The sequence below is a fragment of the Chiloscyllium plagiosum genome, unplaced genomic scaffold (genome assembly GCF_037043375.1).
Source record: "Chiloscyllium plagiosum isolate Xiang-an unplaced genomic scaffold, Cpla_swu_hap1 HiC_scaffold_8, whole genome shotgun sequence".
NCBI classification, from domain to species: Eukaryota; Metazoa; Chordata; class Chondrichthyes; order Orectolobiformes; family Hemiscylliidae; genus Chiloscyllium; species Chiloscyllium plagiosum.
The window spans coordinates 69,084,054-69,105,468 of record NW_028270146.1 but is presented as its reverse complement, the minus strand read 5'-3'; positions in this window follow the sequence as shown (position 1 = coordinate 69,105,468).

Below are 21,415 nucleotides of genomic sequence, written 5' to 3'. Positions count from 1 at the left end.
TATTATTCTTACAGATAGCTGAGATCTCCTTACAAGTTTGTTTCTCAATTTCCCTCTGACTATTGGGGGGGTCTATAATACAATCCCAATTAGGTGATCATCCCTCTCTTATTTCTCAGTTCCACCCAAATAACTTCCCTGGATGTATTTCTGGGAATATCCTCCCTCAGCACAGCTGTAATGCTATCCCTTATCAAAAATGCCACTCCCCCTCCTCTCTTGCCTCCCTTTCTATCCTTCCTGTAGCATTTGTATCCTGGAACATTCAGCTGCCAGTCCTGCCCATCCCTGAGACATATTTCCATAATTAGCCATTTAATAACCCATTTGCAACCTTAAGTGACTGACCATTGTCAATGGAGCTTCTACTAGTGCAAGTCTCAGATTAGTAGATTTAAAATAGAGAATATAGATAACACAATGGACCTTATCCCCTGTACCACCTCTTATGATATTACAATCAAGTCTTGATGAGCGGATCTCGAGGAATCCACTCAAGCTTTGAGATCCCGTATAACCTGATTTTCCTACCATTGTGGTGAGTGTCAGAAATGGAGATTTCAAAGGCAACAGGTGGCCTGCTCAGACCTCTGTGATTATTTCTCTTCTGTAGTTTAACTGCACCTAATTGGTCAACAGTGTAAAGGCCACATCTTTTGTTTATTTTTCTTTATTTGGATTGTGAACAAAAGTGGGAAAAGTAAACTGTCTTAAACCAAAGACCTTGGAAAAGTTTGCAATTTTAAAAATAGGTTGCTGGAATTCATTTTAAGTCATGTTTACTCTGCTGTTTTGTTCAAGGATTGGGGGAAGATGCCATGTCATGAGCGTCTTGTTAAGTATAGGAACCTGTTCAGTGTTCTCTGTTAAACCAAGTCCATCAAGCAGGTACGTTGAGGACTTTAAGTAATCTGACTAAATCTTTAACTTTTGTGGTGACCTGGGGTTTAGCATGGCTCAATGTATCAACACTGTTTCCAGAGTAGGTCATGGTAACAGGCATATAACATGCGTAGACAAGCTCAGCTAATCTAGAGTTACTGGTGTGAACTTCTTGTTCATCCGAGACATCATTTTATTGGATGTTCCACTTTGCCAGCAAGAATAACCGGCGACTTCAATACAATCAGATTTTTGCGTCATCCCAATTTGACTCACTCAGGGTTAACTCAGGAAAATATATTATTCATAATTTATACCACAGCAAGAGAAATGATTTGGGAGAAAAGGGAACATTGTACTGTGGTGCATTGCGATTACTCTCTGTGTGAAGTATGATAGAAACTTAAGTTGAGGCTATCAAAACCATACATTCAGCCAAAATTTGATTGAAGGGAAAATATTGTTTGAAGAATCAGAAGATTCCTAACTCGTTACAGAACACATTGACATTTTACAGTGCCAATCAACACCTAAAATCTTAATTATGCTTTAACAAAGTTTTTGGTTCAGTTTTAGATTTTATATTTGATACTTTTCTCAATTTACTGTCTCCAACTTCTGTCCTAGTTAATCTCCTTCAGAAACCTGACAATGTTATAATTATGAACTTCTGAATGTAAAAGTAATTTGTAGTGAAATAAAAAACAGCAAATGCTGGAGAAACTCAGCAGTTCTGGCAACATCTGTGGAGAGAGGAGCAATTAGCAGTGAACCCAGGCAGTTAACAACATACATAAGCTTTTCTATTCCATCTCTTTGTTTATACAATGTGCCCTCATTTAATCTTTTCTTAATTTCATAAGACAGTAGAATAGGCATTTGACTAGATAGTGACTGAGACTATAAACTTTCAAATAGAACTGTGTGGGGACAAACAGAACAGTCCAAATCTTGAGAGAGGTTTGAGGCACAGCAAGACCTAAGGAAGGATAAAATAGTTTAGGGATGTGTTGGTTGTCAAGTCAAAACTAACTGATCATCTTCAGAGAGAAAGATCAATGTGTGATTTCCAGGAAGCATATATGTGATGTGTTGGTGAGTATTTTCCTCCGCTATTCTCTCTGACTTTGAGTCTTTGCTCAAACTGGGAGATGGAAAGAAATTGCATTTATTATAACATTAAATCAGTGAATAAAAATCAGGTCCACAGTGATGAATTGGAAATATTAGTTTATAAAATGTGCAAACTAAGTTGGTGAGAGAGTGAATAGAGGGTGTTTTTAGACCTTTCAATTTCTGAAGTGTGTGTGTGTGTGTGTGTGTGTGTGTATGAGAGAGAGTGACAGACAGACAGACAGACACACCACATATGTTCAAGAAATGTGACTTTCTTCAACTTGAGCTGATGAAGTTCCAAGCTTGAGGGGCAGTTAGACGAATTGCAGTGCATAAGGCAGTGTGTGTGTTTTCTGGATCAATTGTTGTGGAAGATGGTCACCCTTCAGGCAGTGAGGTCAGTATAGTTGATGGGTTGATATCAGGACTAATAGAATAAGCAGTTGTGACAGGATTCTTTGGATTGCATGTTCTTCTCAAACAGGTACCCAGTATTTGAAATGGCTTGAAATGACAAATCCTTGAAGGAGAATGGGGCACTAATGGAGATGTGACTACTTGAGAAGGAAATAGCAGAGCGTAGCAAAGCAGTTCTCATGGATGATTCCACAGTCAGGCTGACAGATGGGAATTCCTGTAAGAATCATTGTGAATCCAACATAATGTGTGTTGGTTCTCTGGTTCCTGGGTAAAGGACATCATGAAAGAAAGTCAAAAGCTGCAATGCACTTTGATGGCACTGGCAGAGGCAGGGCAAGTATTTGGATCCTACAGTCAAATTTTTAAGAATTAGGAAAGGAGTTTTTAAAAGGTTGGACATCAAGGATTCTGCTGATGGCTCTAATTTGGGGACTTTGATCATAATGTGGTGAAAGTGGCGGATGTGGAAAACATCAGAAGGGTGCCCCTGAACGTGGCACCTCTCATTTTCACAGGGAATGAGAATGGGGCAGCATCACATCTTGTACGTATGTGTTCATGAGCAGCTCTCCATAGAAACCAGCAGCTGCCTCCACTTGTGTGTGGTTTTATTGACGTATGTGGCCCAGACTTAGTATGCAGATTAGACCTTGTAGGGACTGGTCAGTATTTAGTGCAATTGATTGGACAGCCAAGATACCAATTTGGAGAGGTATGGTGCCCCTTCGGAAATGTTCCTGGGGCACCATGTATGCAGGTCATAAGCCTTTTGGGTTTACCAAAAGTAGACATGAACTTAGATTTTAAAAATCGTTTGAGCCTATGGAACAGTCATGACCATTGGGACCATCTAAAGTGTCAAGAGGAATTGTCAAGGCATTTATACTTCTGCTCTTTAAATCTTTGGAAGTGAGCACATACTTCATCATGAGAACTTGTCCTTTGATATGTAAGCATATTTTGGTTTGAGAGTTGATTCATTGTATTTACTTTTCAAGTGTTGTGTAAGTGAATATTTATCTCCTTTTGATTTAAACTTATCAGGAAGATTGTCATGTCCAATCTTTGAAGGCACCATACTGAATAATTTTGAAACACTCCATTAAAAATATATATCTTGGTGCAGACAATGAAAAATTGAGGAAAAGGGAAATGTTGTCCCACTCTACTATCACCTGCTTGTGACAGGTTAGAATCTCAAGTCTAGAATTGGAAACCATTGGATGATTAAATTGGAGATGGGAGGTGAAAATTTATTATCAGGACTGAGAAATATAAAAGGAAAAGTCATTCAACAGACTTTCTTGTAGTTTCACAATGTTAAGTATTGAAGCTGCCTAAATTTGTTACAAGGTCAGTTGTTGACGTTGGTTTATAACTGCATTAAAGGTATTAAATATTGGAGAACTAAGAGCCATACTCTAGCAGGTTGGTGTAAATGTTAAGACCTGTAACAAAAAGGCAGAAATCATCCAAATTCTAGCTCATCACCGCTGGGGAGAGATGTCAAAGACCAGCCTGAGTACTGTGTTCAGAAAGATAATCAATCTTTATTCAAGCTCTTTACCACATGTGTGGGACAGGCCAGCGACCACTCTGAATCTGACCTTTATGAGGGCCCAGGCACCCTCTTAATTCCAGCTCAGATCAGAGAGAGATCAATGACACTCTGATTTCCCCAATGGGATATTGCATTTTTATATGTTTCCTATTATAATAATTAAATATAACATTGTCACTGTTCCTTCCCCTGTAATCTTTGATTAGGTGTTCCATAGAATTGGATACAATGATGGACTCTCCTCTGGACATCACTAGGTTCCCCATGATCTCATGATGTTTACCAGGCATTGTAATCATCAGCCCTTGGGATCTTACAATGTAACCCATTAATTCACGTTACAAAGTTAATCGTTATACTCTTTTTCAGACATTTCCCAGACTTGTTTATTTCTAAGGGGTGCTCGAATTCTGTTAGTCATTTTATTCATTGCTATCTCTATCAAATTCTAATACTCATCTTATAATTATAGGAGATTCAAAAGTATGTTAGTTCTTACTAACTGCTATAAGATTCATAATAATATTCTGCTATGAAGTTAGTTTATATTTGCACCTACTAATAGTATTCCTTAGCTAATGAGTTGTGAGCAGTTTTGGTCCCACCTGATCTTGGAGGCTCAGTTATACACTGCCCCTCTATCTTGCAGCTGCATTATAATTCATTCTAGTCACATACTGTCTTCTGAGATTAAATTTACTGTCCTTACTCTGATTAACTCTTTTTACCTAATAAGTCTTGATAAAACTAAAACTCAATCACTTTCACAGCTCGATGAACTTGTCTGATCCCCTAGATTTTTACATAATCCCACCCTTATCATCTGTGTCTGTTATTGTGAGCTCCTACTTTTCTCTTTAATGCTCACTACAAACTTCAGGCTGTCCTTAGACATTTCTTATCAAACTGTCTCTCACAGACCTTTGCAGCTGCTGTTTGTACAAAACTCCCTGTATATTAATTTGTAAGATTCTTCATTCAAAGTAAACCCTGTTACATTGAGATAACTCCTTCTCAAAGCTATCATTTTGCTAACTTAGGGCATCACTTTAATGCTGGATCAGGCAAGCTAATTTCATTACTATACATATTCCAATGGGTGACCATATTACCCTGACCAGGCCTGCCAAACAACACTTTGATGTTGAACCAAGTGGAGGAAGCATACTTGGAAACAAAACCCGGCAAAACAGCATTTCCTAAAATCCAAAGAGATAGAGAAATAGCCATGTACCGAATGGATTTAGAGTTCCAAAGCAAGATCAAGAGAGGGAAAGAAGAGATTAAATCTTAATTAATCTGAGAAAAGTTGCTAAGATGTTAAAATAGATGTTAAGATGTTAACTCTAACCCTAACCCTAATCCTACTTGTGCAGTGATATTGTTTTTGATGAAGGATCTGAGAAAATTGAGGAAAGGAATGCATTAAAGGTTAGTTATAGAGATTTTCAGAAAATATTTGACATGGTACAACATAAAAATTCTGTTTAAAAAAAAATAGGCTCATGGAATAGGAAGACCAGTGTTCTATTAGACAAAAACCAATTGGCTGGAATGTAGGAAACAGTGTGTGCTGAGAAATGTTGTTTTTCGTAGCAGAAGATGGTAGACCTGATGTTCCTGGACGCTCACTGCTGGATTTTCTTTTTGCTTTAATGAATAACTTGTATCATGGAATTAGGTTTAGATTTTCAAAACTTGCTTTGGATACCAAACCTGGGGAGTTGACAAACAACAAGGATTTTATGGAACACCTGCAAGGGGACAGAAGTTAGCAAAATAGACAGACATGTGGTAGATGGAATTTAATCCAGACGGGGTTGAGATTAGGTATTTTGGAAGAAGCTATATGGAAAGTCATGGTTTCAGAGTACGCAGAGCAAGGGGACCTGGGAGTGCACTTGCATCAATCTTTGAAGGTTGAAGGACATATTGAGAATATGATTAGCAAAGCATGTGTGATCGTGGGTTACATAGAGGCATTGTGTAAAGAAGCAGGGAAGGTACACTGAGCCATTATAGAGGTTAGTTAGGTCCCAAGTAAAACATTGTAATAACCAGAACTGGATGCAATGTAGGAAATTAGAAGGTACAGCAGAGATTTACCAGAATAGTTCCAGGAATGAGGAATTTTAGCGATAAGGTCATGTTGGTCTGTTCTTCTTGAGCAAAGGAAATTGAGGAGAAAGTTAATGGAAGTCTATAAGATTATGGCTGGATAGGATGTATAAAACTGATCTCATTAGCTGGTGTTACAAGGACTAAGGGATATAAATTTAATGATTTAGGAAGGGGGAATGTGAGGGAAAACACTTTTAATATAGTGAGCAATATGACCTGGAACTCACTGTTGATGAGGGTGTGGATGTGATAACAGTTAATAATTTCAGAAGGACATCGAATGAGTGCTTGAAGGTGATAAACTAGAGAAAAAGAGCCTTTCTCAATTGCTTTTTGAAACACTTTAGAAACAACCTATAGTTTTTTTAGACTTTCCAATTGCAGTGAAATTATTCTCCATGTACACTTGTTACAACTCTAACTTCCCAATCCTGGCATCAACAATGGTAAAACTACACTGCTTATGATATTCTTCCCTGTGGCCTAACCAATGGTTTATATACTTTTATCATGAAATGTCTCAGCTCATGCTCCATGCTCCAGTGTTCAAACCAAAATTAATCTAGTTGTTTTTCTTACATTATTCAACAACAGATGTCTGGGTAACCTTCCTGAGATAGCAAACTTGCTTCCAAGTTCAAGCAAGAGACATCCATATTGTGTTGGCACTCATCTTCACAAAGAAGTGGACTCAAATATTGTTCACACAACTTCCGAAAATAGTTTGCTGCAAAGATTAGCTCCTGTTTGTGCTCTAGCTCTAAGCAGGTGCCCTTTTATCCAGTGGCAGTGTAGTTTCAACCCATATTGCTTTAAGAGGAACTAAAGTCAGACATACTATCCTTTGAACTTAATTTCCTCCCAACATATCATGTCCATGGGGGTGGGATCTTCATATTAATATATTAATGAGGAGTTGGCTTGAGGTAACATAGGGCGTGTTGCCTGTGATACGGGCAGGTGTGTTGCTTAAAGGATGCAAGTGTTATCAGTAAGGAATTTTTAAACTGAGCGGATAATTGTTTAACATATGAAAAATGGTTAATACTACTTTATTCTAAGTAAATGGAAAAGACAATGTTTTGTATACATTAAATGTCTTTAATACTGAATGTCCATATCTTTTTCTTTAAACTGAGAAACACAAAAGGAAAAATCATTCACCAGGCTTTCTTATAATTTCACTATCACATAGTTCCATCCTTTATTGCTATTGGGCAGAAACACAGCGAACAAAGATGTGTCATGTGATGTATATAGGTATCAGAATCTGAAAGGGTTAATGCTGAGGGGTGAATGAAGCACTAACCAATATGTTGATATTCCATGGACTTAGGGAGGAAAACAGCTTTATATCTCGAAGGAGTAAGACCTAACACTGAGCCCTCTATAATGATCTGGAAAAACATTGGTACATTTATTAGGATTGCCTTCAGCTTCTCGAATGCTTCTTGGCATTCTGCTGATCATACCACTTTTGCTTGTTTATTTAACAAAATTGTTAAATGTACAGCTATGATACTGAAATTATGCACACATTTCCAGTAAAACCTACACATTTCTAAAAGTTTCATGATTTCTTATATAGTTTTAGGAACAGGAGCATTCACATTTTCTGTCCTTGCTCTACAATATGTCCTAGATAAGTTACACCTACTTTACCAAATTCACTTTTGGCTAAACATATTGCTAAGTCAACCAACTGTAATTGTTTAAACAGTTCTTTTACTTGTCTGTCATGTTTTTCTCTGGTGCTAATGCATACCACAAAATTGTATAGATAAACTCCTGTTATGACTCACTGATGTAGCATGTTAGAAATTGAGCCCTTTTATTAGTCGAGTTATCTCAAAGGTTACATGTTTTATAAAGTATGTAAAGTTCCTCAATTTATCTGAATTTCAGACCCAGCTTTTGACTTTCCTTTTTGGCTTTTACAAGCTTCATTTAACATTGGGGGTTTCCCTTGCAACTTCCAGTATTCTAAACAAATGTGGCCCACATTGGAATTAATTTGGCTTCTGATTTTCACATCTGCCCTCAGCATTCTACCTTCTGCTCTGAGGAGGGGATTATGGGACATTTACAGCTATCCATTCTTTACCCTGGTTACTTGCCTTCCTTCCACACTCTCATCTTCTATCACTTTTGAATTTATGCAAATGAAGGTAACAAAGGTTTAGTTTCGTGGCTGAGCATATAGTTGTTGATCATTACTGCTGTCTGGGTAGCGGTTGAAACCCTTTGATCCTTAACATGGGTTGTTATAATAGAAGGTAATGTGTTTTTAAATTCCTTAACTTAAATTTAAGTAAAAATTAAAGGTTAAAACAATGTTTATGTGCTCTGCAAACTTGACTATCCTGCATTTACTTTGCTCAATATACATCGTAAACAATTGTGGCCCCAGCACTGATCCCTGTGGCACTCCAGTAGTTATGGGTTGCCTTTCCTGGAAATGCATCCTTTATCCCAGCTCTCTGTCTTTTTTTAGTTAGCCAATCCTCTATCCATGCTCATACATTATCTCCAACACCATAGGCTCTTATCTTATTAAGTAGCATTTTGTGTGGTAGCCTTTCAAAAATCCAAATATATTACATGCACTGTTTTTCCTTTATTCTGTTTGTCACCTCCTCAAAGAATTCTAGTAGATTTGGCAGACTTGATTTACCCTTCAGGAAGCCATCCTCTGCTTGATCATAAATTTTTCAAAATGCTCTGCTATTGCATCATTTATCATAGGCTGGAACATTTTCCCAATACCAGAAATTAAACTGATTTATTGATAGTTACCCAATTTTATCACCATTTTAAAAATAAAAGTGTGAAACTGGCAGTTTTCCAATCATTTGGGACTTTTTCAGAACCTATAGATTTTGGGGGTTTGCTATCTGTGCATCAATTATCTCTGTAGCTACTTATTTCAATATCCTAGGATGCAGCCTATCAGTCCAGAGAACTTATCAGTCTTTAACCCCATCAATTTCCATAGCCATTTTTCTCAAGTGCTAGCTATTGTATTTATTGCCTTTCCTCTTCTTGACCTTTGCTTATTTAGTAATTTTCTTCAGATTTCAATATTCATATTCAGCGTTATATGTTCTACACTTAGTAATATTCTTCAGGTTTTTTTTACTAATCTTTTCATGAGAAAACGCAGACTAAATGACAACACAATGTATTGTATATTGTCACGAGAAAGAACCAGGCTAATGTGCTAATCATGTTTCCTTAATTCTTCGTCTCCTGAAATTTGTAAAAACATATTTGCCTCAGCTACTCCTCTTCATGATTGTCATCAGATCACAGAAGGCACTTTCTTTCAGGGAAAATCAGACAGCACTAGCAGCAAGTTTAAAACATACAATTTATTCATGACCATGATTTCTATCGAAGTGTGGATATTTGGATCTTCCCTAACTGTTCGTTTAAATGTAGTTGATTTCCCAGTAAGGATTTGATCTCTTCTGGTTTTTTTTCGGTATGATTTAAATAAATGAGTTGAGAGGTTAAGAATTCCTGTATGTTTTATTCATGGATGTAGATTCAAGTCACAAAGTGGAGATGAAAGTTTGTAACCTTCTGTAAGATTTTTATAATTTTACATTCATTGGAAGTGAATTTGAACCTGGTGTGGTTAAAGAGATATTGAAAAATGGGTGACCATATGTTGCTTGTCCATATACCTCCTGTATTTTCCTTCCCATTGATTTTTCCTATTCTCATACTGAGATATATGCATCACTGGTTAGGTCAGTGTTTATTGGCCCTCCCTAATTGCCCAGTTCACAGCCATATTGTTGTGGAGCTGGAGTTGTATGTAGGCAGATTTCCTTCTCGAAAGAATATTAGTGGACTGGGTGGATTTTTGTAACAATGATTATGTTGTCACCATTGGGCTACCTTTTATTCTGATTATTGAATTCAAATTTCACTATTTGCCATGGTGGGATTCAAACCATGCCCCTAGAACATTAGCCTGGGTTCTGAATTACCAAACCGGTTATCACATTGCCATAACCTCCCCCACCTCTCCCTCTTGGCTTAATAGCTGAATTGCTAATGTCTATTTTGTACCTCCACAAATTGAAATATCACTCCAAGCTAGTGTTCAGAACTATTTTAGCATTCTCTTGTTTTCCCAAAAATACGTCATTACGCTGAGGAACATTGGTACATATAATTACACGTTAGTGACAATATTCACAATAAACATATTTAGCACATGAAGAATTTAGCACATGCTGCATGAAGAATTCAAGAATCTGAGATGCCAAGAAAGAGTTACAAGATAAGTTCCAAGAAGTCTTTCAAGAATTCTTAAAGCCTGTTACATCTTCCAAGGAAAATGCCTCTCTCGCTGTGCAGACAGAATTTGCAAAAGAATCTGAGCAATCACTTTTGAACCATTCCCTATTGATAGTGCAGTACTCCCTCTCCCGCTTCTCCCATCTCTCATCTTCATTCTTACTCAAGCTTTGACCCCACAGCTGGTACAAGGCGCTTCCTGCAAGGAAAGAAACAACTAATCTGCAGGAAGCAGAGGATTGAAGGGGAACAAAGAAGAGTGCTTTGAAGAGGCAACTAACTTAAAATATGCAGCAATTAGACAGAGATCAAAACGATGCTAAAAATTGCTCTGGTAGTGAAGTGCATGTCTTTCATTTGAACCATAAGAGTTAACACTAATTAGTGCATCAAGTGTAACTCCCCTTGAGCTATTTGGCATCAGCTCTGTGGAGCTCTGACAGCAGTTTAATTATGGTAGCAATATCTGTCAGCATTTGTTTAAAGCTTCCTAGGTTAATATACCTACAAAGTGTGGTGGCAGGATTTCTTTTGGAAGAGAGTGTAGGAGTGTGTGGTATTGGATTATATTGGCAGATTATATTGGGATGCATCAGATCACTGGTTTCACCAATCCCTTTTAGTAGTAATTAAAATACAAAAACCATAAGAGCAGCTGTTTTAAATGAGGCAATAAGGGGTCTCATCCCTTCTATGATCGCTCCCTGGTTATGTCCTGACGTCAATCATAAAGAAGTATACAACAGGTAACAACTAGTTATGAAGACACAGGTCTATTGCTAATAAGCTAATGGTTGGCATGATTATGTGTCTGTGGAAAATTCAGATACAGGGAAGGATTTGTTTCAGGGAAATCCATTTAAGCATATGAATGAAGAAACAGTGGGGGAAATCTCCTGCTGTAAAAGGGTCGTTCGTGGGCATTATTGGGCAGCATTCAAACTACTGCAAACCAGTGGGAGATGGCAATTTGAAAGGGTACATTTCACAATGGCCAGCCCTCTCATTCAGCCAGCACTCACTGGCAATCAGCACTGGTTATGAAAGTGGTCCTTAATTTGTCATTAAATAGTGATATTATTTGTCTGAGTTGGTGAGTGATTAAATACTTGTGGCACTGCAGGTGGTTTCTCTGCATGATAGGCCATTTTGTTGTTGGTAGCTACCTGCACTCATGGACCATGTCTTGATACTATGCACGGACTTCAAAACTTTTTCCACTCTCCAAACTGAAATACTTATTATTTATCAGGGAATGTTGCAGGCTTAGCTGCATCTGCTCCCCGCCACCCCCCTTCTCTAGGTGACCTAGAAGCAGAATTTCTCATGAAACCATTGCAGCCTTTTTAATGTCTGTCCTTCTATGAGATACTGAATAGGAAGTTACAGAATGATGACCCAGGGATGATGGTTGTGGTATATATTCCAATTAGGATGTGTCACTGGAAGAGGAATTTGGAGTTGTGTGTTGCTCTTGTCTATCATGGCTGAGGTTAAATGGATGTCAGGGAGCATCTGCTTGAGTTTAGTAAGTTTCAAAAAACATCCTTTAGATAATGCATTGTTGATGGAGGGGGTTGGATTTTGATTTCAATGGCAGGGCATTCAAGTTAGTCAGACTGGTCTTTCCTGAAGCAACTGGAAAGATTAAATCACATTCTAGATAAGTACAAGGTAAGAGGGATATGGGCCAATTACAGGCAAATGGGGCTAGTTTAGTTTGGAAACTTAATTGGCTTGGACGGGTTGAACTGAAGAGTGCCTTTCCATGTATGACTACGACTCTAAGTGCTTTTCCATCTTTTGTCTTCTGTAAATATAAAGAGTGGGGCAGCATCCGAGGAGTAGGACAGTCGACATTTCAGCATAAGCCCTTCATCAGGAATGAAAATTTGTGATAAAGAGTTTATGCCTAAAACATTGACTCCCCTGCTCCTTGGATGCTGCCTGAGCTGCTGTGCTTTCCCAGCATCACACTTTTTGACTGTGACTCTCCAGAATCCGCAGTCCTCACTTTCACCAGGTTTCTTTAAATATAAGGTTATCTAAATCCTTGCTACCCAATTCCGAATTTGTAACAGACTAGCCTGACTGGCATAAATTGCTGGTTAAGTAACAGCTTAAATTTTTTTTACAAATTTCACCATGGCCTCCATCTTCTTATCTGCCCTTTGTCCTGTATTGCTTCTACATATCTATGATTCCCCAATTTCCCCAATAGTAAATATTCCAGAATTGATGGGAATGCTGTCAGTTTCGAACATCTGGAATTCCTGTCCTACATCTCTCTACTTCCCTAACTCTGTTTTGTATTTAATGCATTCCTCAAAACCTATCTCTTTGTCCCATATTTTGTACATCCTTTCCCAATATTTCCTTTTATGTATTAGTGTAAAATGCTGTTTGATAACATCACTATGAAATGCCTTGGGATATTTTACTATGCAAGTTTTCATTATTCCTGATTTACTTTGAAACTTTAATTTCTGATGTTCTAATTCAGATTGGCTCTGTATATTCATCCCCTCTGTCATCAGTAGCAGACTCTTTACCTTGTGTGTTTCTGCATGCTGAATACAATTCCCAAATATCTCAACTTCAAAAGCCTCCTGAAAAGAACTTTGAATATATTAAAGACTATTATCAATAGAGTCAGTCACTTAATTTTCAATGAAAACTTTATATATTAGTATTTTCAGCTTCTTCTATAAACATTGACTCCTTTAAACAGAGACTGTGTATTTTTGTTGATGTCTCATACATAAATATCAATAAATTTGCTACCTGTCTAATAAATAGTGTTTTCTTTTTAAGAAAGTGTGCATGTGATGATTTTGATTACCTAAGAACGTGTACATATCTTGTTAATGCATTTTATTCATCGTCTTGTGGAGAGTTCTAATTTATGACTAAAATAAAGAATTGTAGACCTAGAGTCAAAACATGTGGTGCTGGAAAAGCACAGCAGCTCAGGCAGCATCCGAGGAGCAGGGCGGTTGATGCTTTAGTCATAAATTCTTCATCAGGAATGGGGCTTATGCCGAAATGTTGGCTTTCCTACTCCTCGGATGCTGTCTCACTCTTTGTATTTACAGAAGACAAGTTTTTATTCTATTTCTTTCCATAGATGCTGCCAAGAATGTCTCCAGGAATCTCTGCTTTTGTTTCTAATTTACGTACATAACGTTTCATTCTTTCTGTTTCCTTTTCCTTGGAAAAGGAGATAAGGATTCAGGGACAGTTGACCAATTGAATACAAAATTGGCTTGACAAAAAAAGTTGGAGGATGATGGTGGAGGAACTAAAAACAAGAAATGCTAGAGATTACAATGGGTCTGGGAGCATCCCTGGAGAGAGAGCAAGCTAATGTTTTGAGTCTAGATGACTTTATCAGAGCCGGTGAAGTATGGAGGGGCAGTATTTATGCAATAGTTGGGGGGGGAGGGGGTTGGGACTTGGAATGCTGGGGTAGAAATGATGTTGATAGCTCAGATTATGTGATCCAAATGTCACAATGGCAGAGCAATGGTGTCAAAAAGTGTAACGCTGGAAAAGGACAGGAGGTCAGGTAACATCCGAGGAGCAGGAGAGTCGACATTTCGGGCATGCGCCCTTCATCAGGAATGTGTCTACCTGCCAGACTGGAAACAACAGTCATTCCCACTGGGGTGGGGTGAGGTGAGAGGGGACTTGGTAACAGAGAATGTAACAAGCAAAACTAAAAGGAAGAGATGGAATAGGTTCATAGTTTGAAGGTGTTTAACTCATTTATGAAGGTTGTAAAATGCCTAGTTTGAAGATATTATTCCTCCAGTTTGTGCTGTGATTCACTGGAACCCTGCAGCGTGCCAAGGACAAACAATATAGGATGTGAGCAGGACACTTTGTTAAACTACGGGAAGGTCGGTTTCATGTTTGCACACAGACAAGAGGTGTACTGCAAAGCAGTCACTCAGTCTGCATTTGGTTTCTCCAATGTAGAATAGGCCACAATGAGTGCAGTGAATACAATACACAAGATTGGAGGAGGTACAGGTGAAATGCTGCTTCACCAGGAAAGACTGTTTAGGCCCTTGGATGGTGAGCAGGAATTTTACTGAGTATGGCATCAAGGAGCCTTGGCAAAACTGGAATCAATGGGTATCAGGGGCAAACACTCCACTGGTTTGTCATACCTGGCACAAAGGAAGATAGTTGTGGTTGTGGAGGGTCAGTCAGCTCTGCTCCAGGACATCTCCAGGAGTCCCTCAGGGTAGTGTTCTCGGCCCACCAATCTTCAGCTGTTTCATCAATGACCTTCCCTCTGTCATAAAGTCAGAAGTGGGGATGTTTACTGATGATTGTACAGTGTTCAGCACCATTCACGACTCCTCAGATACTGAAGCTGTTCATGCTCAAATGCAGCAAGATCTGGACAATGTCCAGGCTTGGGTCAACAAGTGGCAAGTAACATTCACGCCACACAAATGCTAGACAATGACCATTACCAATAAGAGGCACTCTAACTGCTGCCCCTTGACATTCCACATTATTACCATCACTGAATCCCCCAATGTCAACATCCTTGGGGGTTACCATGGACCAGAAACTCAACTGAACCCATCACATAAACACAGTGGCTACAAAAGCAATTCAGAGACTAGGAATACTGCGGCACCCAAAGTCTATCCACTATCTCTAAGGCAGAAAGCAGGAGTGTGATGTGATGGAATACTCCCCATTTGCCTGGCTGGGTGCAGCCCCAACAAGTGTCAAGAAGCTTGACACCATCCAGGACAAAGCAACCCATTTGATTGGCGCCACATCTACAAACATTCAATCCCTCCATCACCGGCGCTCAGTAGCAGCAGTGTGTACTATCTACAAGATACACTGCAGGAATTCACCAAAGATCCTTAGACAGCACCTTCCAAGCACGCGACCACTTCAATCTAGAAGGACAAGGGCAGCCGGTACTTGGGAACACCACAACCCACAAGTTCCCCTCCAAGCCACTCATCACCCTGACTTGGAAATATACTGCCTTTTCTTCACAGTTGTTGGGTCAAAATCCTGGAATTCCTTCCCTACCGACATTGTGGGCCAACCCACAGCAAGTGGACTGCAGCGATTCAAGAAGGAAGCTCACCACCACCTTCTCAAGGGCAAATAGGGATGGGCTATCACTGCTGGCCAGCCAACAATGCCCAGGTCTCACAAATGAATAAAACAAAACTGGGACCCATGTGGGTGCCCATAGCCACTTCTTTGACTTGGCAGAAGTGAGATGGATTAAAGGAGAAATTGTTCATTGAGAGAACAAGTTCAGCCAAGCAGAGGAGAGTGAAGATGGATGGGGGTTGTTCATGTCTCTGGTTGAAGAAGAAGCTGAAAGCTCTCAGACCATCCTGGTGGGGAATGGAGGTACAAAGGGATTGGACATCTATGGTGAACAGGAGGCAGTTATGGTCAGGGAATTGGAAATTGTCAATATGACAGAGGCCATCAGAGGAATCGTGGATGTAGGTGGACAGGGTCTGGACAAATGGAGAAAGGATGGTGTCAAGGTAGGAGGAAATAAGCTCAGTGGGACAGGAACAGGCTGATATGATGGGCCTACTGGGGCAGTCTGGTTTGTGGATTTTGGGAAAGAGATAGAAGCCGACTGCTTAAGGTTGGAGACTCTACGATTGGAGGCAGTGGGGGGAATGATCTCCGGAGGTAATGAGGTTGGACAGTCCTGGTAACAATGGCTTGATGTTCAGATGTGGGTCATGGTCCAGGGGGAGGGAGGAAGAAGTTTCCAAGAATTAGGGTTGAACCTCTGCAAGATAAAGATCAATCCGCCAGACTATAATGGCAATAGCTCTGTTAGCAGGTTTGATAACAATCTTAGGGTTGGACCAGAGAGCGCGAAGTGCAGAAATTTCAGAAAGGAATAAGGTAGAGTGGGTGAGAGGAGCAGAGAAATTGAGATGCCAATGTCATGCCAGCAGTTCTCAAGGAAGAGATTGAGGACGGGTAGGAGGCCAGAGAAGGGATCCAAGTGGAGGGAGAATACTGGAGGCGGGTGAAGGGATCATTGAAAACAAGGGGTGGGAATCCTGCCTGAAAAAGTGAGCGTGGAAATGGAAATGGTGGAAAAACAGTTCATTGTCCTGGCGAGCCTGAATTTCATTAAGGTGGGATGTAGGGATATGAAGCTTAGACAATGGAGGGTTGTTTTTCAACTGGACACCTATGACCAGCAGAGTTCCAAGGGGTCAGTAGTGGGTTCATTTTTGTTTGTCATTTATATAAATGATTTGGATGAGAATTTAGGAGGCAGTAATTTTGTGGACGATGCCAAAATTGGTGGTATAGTGGACAGAAACGATTGTTACCTAAGATTACAAAGAGATCTTGGTCATTAGGTTCAACGAGCTGAGGAGTGGCTAGTGGAATTTAATTTGCATTTTGGTAAAACAAACAATGGCAGGACTTGTATAATTAATTGTAGGGTACTGGGTAGTGTTGTGGAACATCGAGACTGAAGGCTTCATGTACATAATTTCTTGAAACTTACACCACATGTAGATAGGATTGTTAAGAAGGCACTTAGCACGCTTGCCTTCATTGCTCAGACCTTTCAGTATAAGAGTTGGAATATCATGTTGTGGTTGTACAGGATGTTGGTGAGGGCTCTTCTGGAGTACTGTGTACAGTTCTGGTCACCTTGCTATAGGAAGGATTTTATTAAATTAGAGAGGGTTCAGAAAATATTTACCAGGATGTTGCCAGGAATGGAAGGTTTGAGTTATAAAGATAGGCTGGGATCTTTTTCACTTGAGTGTAGGAGGTTGAGAGATGACCTTATCGAGGTTTTTAAGGTCATGAGGAGAATAGCAAGGGTCTTTTCCAGCCTTCCCACTACTCTTGACCCACTCCAACTTGCCGATCGGACAAACAGATCCACATGAGATGCCATATCACTTGCTCTTCACTCCTTCCTAGAACATCTTGACACCAAGAACAGCTACATAAGATTGACTACAGTTCAGCCTTCAATACTATTATCTCCTCGAGACTGATTACTAAACTTAGTGATCTCGGACTAAGCCCCACTCTCTGCAACTGGGTCCTCAGTTTCCTGACCCACAGGCCACAATCAGTGAAGATTGGGGACAATATTTCATCACTGGACACTCAACACTGGAGCCCCTCAGGGGTCCGTACTTAGCCCCCTACTGTACTCACTGTATACCCATGCCTGCATCGCCAATACCAGACTAATGCCATTTACAGGTTTACTGATGACGCCACCATTGTCGGTTGAATCTCAGATGGCGACAAAACAGACTATAGACGGGAGGTGGAAGACCTGGAAAAATGGTGTACTGAGAACAACCTGGCTCTCAATGACAGCAAAACCTAGGAATTCATTATTGATTTTAGGTAGGATGTTACTCATGCTTTATTCCTGATGAAGGGCTTTTGCCCGAAACGTCGATTTTGCTGCTCCTCGGATGCTGCCTGAACTGCTGTGCTCTTCCAGCACCACTAATCCAAAATCTGGTTTCCAGCATCTGCAGTCATTGTTTTTACCCTGTTACTCATGCCCCCCCTACACATTAACAGCACAGAGGTGGAACAAGTGGAGAGTGTCAAGCTCCTGGGAGTGGTCATCCACAACAAGCTTTCCTGGACTCTTCATGTTTGTAAAGGCTCAACAGTGTCTCTTCTTCCTCAGGCAGCTGAGGAAATTTGACATGACGGTAAATACCCTTGCCAACTTTTATAGGTGCACCATCGAGAGCATTCTGTCTGGATGTATCACTACCTGGTATGGTAACTGTACCATTCAAGATCGGAGATGGTTATAGAGAGTGGTAAACTCAGCCCGGACAGTCACAAAGGCCAACCTCCCAACTACAGAATCCATCTACCAGGCCCGCTGTCAGGGAAAGGCTGTCAGCACTCTCAAAGATCCATCCCACCCTGGCAATGTTTTTCTACAACCTCTACCATCGGGGAGAAGGTACAGAAGCCTGAACACATGCACCAGCTGGTTTTGCAACAGTTTCTACCTTACCGTTTTTAGAATACTGAAACTCTTAACATTCACCTGTATCTCTGTTTTTGTTTTTGCTGCTGTTTACCTATTATTTATTATCTATGCTACTTAACTCTGTGATCTGCCTGTATTGCTCGCAAGACAAAGCTTTTCACTGTGCCTCGGTACATGTGACAATAAATTCAGTTCAATTCAATTCTATTGGTCAGCCATTCTATCCCCCCCACCTACATACCTACTGCTCTTCCCCCTCACCTATCCATCACCCTATCCCATCACCCTATCCCTTCAGCTTCTCTGTGCCATCCTATCTCCTCAAAACCCATCCCCCAATCCCTCACATACTTACTTTATCTCTGTATCTTCACAAAGTGGCATCTCAATTGTTTATTACCGGAATACAGCAGCTAATGATGTAAGAAGACAGCATGGCTTCTACAAAGATTTTCTGAGCCCTTCTTTGGAAAATTTCTTCAGTTGGTGAGGTTCCCATTGAAAGACAGACCCCAAAAACTCATAAATAAGTAACTATATAACTTTTTGGCTGACCGGGTCAGAAATAGAGGTCCCAATTTGGGCTGTATCTAAATGTCCAAATGTGGGAGTGAGGATTGTCAGAACGTGAAAAAGACTGAATCTCCATTTCCTAATCTGAGGATTCAATAAGTTCAGGTTTTAAGTCCTGAGAAGTTGATTTCTCAAATTTTCTTTTTAGTTATTTTAGCGTAGTTTATATGAATACACTTTTGTGGCAAAAGCGATTGAGCTGTACAACATATCATTTTCTCTTTATGAATTCAGAGGTGGCAAGTAATGCAGAAAAACGTGAGGTGATTCACTTTGGAAGGTGCAACAGGAATACAGAGTATTGGGCTAATGGTAAGATTCTTGCTAGTGTAGATGAACAGAGATCTCGGAGTCCATGTGCATAGGTCCCTGAAAGTTGTCACCTAGTTTGGGGTTGTTAAAAAGGCATATGGTGTATTGGTGGAGCGATTGAGTTTCGGAGCCATGAGATCATGTTGCAGCTGTACAAAACTCTGGTACAGGCGCACTTGGAGTATTGCATGCAGTTCTGGTCACCACATTATAAGAAGGATTAGAGTCCCTACAGTGTGGAAACAGGCCCTTCGGCCCAATAAGTTCACACCAACCCTCTAAAGAGTAACCCACCCAGTCCTATTTCCCTCTGACTAATGTACCAAACATTATGGGCAATTTAGCATGGCCAATTCACCTGACCTGCACATCTTTGGACTGTGGGAGGAAACTGGAGCGCATGGAGGAAACCCACGCAGACATGGGGAGAAGGTGCAAACTCCACATGGACAGTTGCCCATGGCTGGAATTGAACCTGGGACCCTGGTGCTGTGAGGCAGCAGTGCTAACCATTGAACCACCATGCCACCCCACCACCCTGTGCTGGATGTAGAAGCTTTGGAAAGGACTCAGACGAGATTTACTAGGATGTTGCTTGGTATGGAGGGAAGGTCTTATGTGGAAAGGCTGAGGGACTTGCGGCTGTTTTTGTTACAGAGAAGAAGGTTGAGAAGTGACTTAACTGAGACATATAAGGTAATCAGAGGGTTAGATAGGGTGGACAGTGAGAGCCTTTTTCCTTGAATAGTGATGGCCAGCACAAAAGGACATAGCTTTAAAATGGGCGTGATAGATATAGAACAGATGTCAGAGGTAGTTTCTTCACTCAGAGTGTAGTAGGGGCGGGGAATACCCTGCCTGCAACAGTAGCAGACTCGCCAACTTTAAGGACATTTAAATGGTCATTGGATAAACGTATGGATGAAAATGGAACCGTGTAGGTTGGAGGGGTTTCAGATCGGTTCCACAGGTCGGTGCAACATTGAGGGCCGAAGGGCCTGTAATGCGCTGTAATGTTCTAAGTTCTTCTATGTTCTAAAGCCGAAACCTGTATTTTGAGAATTTGAAGGTCAGTCTATCTTGTAGGATTTTCTTCAATCTTTAACCTTCCATGCTCAATGGAAGCTGAGATAGCCTAGATGCTGAGAAGCTGTTCTTCTGCTGGAAGGTTTCCAACTAGGGGGAAACTGCTGCTGGCTGCCTGTAATTTTAATTCTCCACTTTACTTTCCCACTGATAGTTTCTTCCTCAGCCTACTGCATTATTCCAATGACACACAACACAAACTCAAGGATCAACTTCATCTTCCAACTCATCACCTTACAGCTTTCTGGACTCAGTGTTGAGTTTAACAATTTTAAATTATAATCTATGCTTCCCTCATTTTGTTTTCCTTTCTTTCCACATGTTAGTTTTAGTGTTGATTTTCACATGTTTGTTGTCAATGGCAGCTGTTCATTATTCTGTCACTTAGACACTGCTGGACCCATCTCTTATTTCTTTACTAATCGCTTTGGCTCTACCTCACCAATGCTTTCGTCATTTAATATCTCCTGCCTTTTACCCTCAAATAGGTCTTCCCTTTTGCCCTTATTGTGTTGCTCTGCCTCATTTCACCTACATAAGGGCTATTTATTACTTACGTTTCTAACTTTCCCCAGTTTTGATGAAAAACCATAACTTCGTTTCTCTCGACTGAGTATTTCCACCATTTCTGGTGCTTTTCTCAGGATAAGGGACTGGCTGTTTAGGACTGACATAAGAAGATATATCTTCACACAGGTTGTTGTAGGCTTTGGGATTCTGTACCATCCAGGCTGTGCATTCTTAGGTTCTAAGGGGTTAGGATGGGAAAGTGGAGTTGATGTTGAAGAAATCTTATTGAATAATGAAGCAGGTTCAAAGCGCTGAACAGTCTACTCCTGCACTATTTCTGGCATTCGTAAGATGTGAGATATTAGGGATGCTGCGAGCTGGTGAATGTCTTCAGAAATGTTTGTGACAAGTGGCAGTATGACACAGGGGCATGGTGAGCTATATTTTCCCATCTCCTCCTCACATCTATAAATGTTCATATCCAAGACAGTGACTCA